Genomic DNA, 432 nt, shown 5'->3' on the forward strand with positions numbered 1-432 from the left:
GAGAGGGAGAGGGAGAGGGAGAGGGAGAGGGGATGAGATTTCACAAAACAAGAACCGTGCAAGAAAAAGAAAAGGGCATCACACTGACACCGCCTAGTGAGTATGTCCTGGTGTCATGTGTGTGATCATCACAACAGAATGCCCCAGACCAGAAGGTTCAGGCATGAAGCATCTACTTCTCACAGGACAGGAGGCTAGATCCTATGAGAGCAGGTTGTTGACTGACTCCACTTTCCGTGAGAATGTACACATCTTCAAACTGTTCCATTGTAGAAGAGAGCAACATGACCCCTTTGTTTCTTTTCTGAAGAGGACTAATGTCAACCACAAGGTCCAGCCTTCACGACCTGATCCTCCCACCAAGGTACCCTCCTCTAATTTTATCACATGGGATAAGATCTCAATCTATGAACTGCGAGCAGGGAACACAGC

The sequence above is a fragment of the Mus pahari genome, chromosome 19 (assembly GCF_900095145.1).
Source record: "Mus pahari chromosome 19, PAHARI_EIJ_v1.1, whole genome shotgun sequence".
NCBI classification, from domain to species: domain Eukaryota; kingdom Metazoa; phylum Chordata; class Mammalia; order Rodentia; family Muridae; genus Mus; species Mus pahari.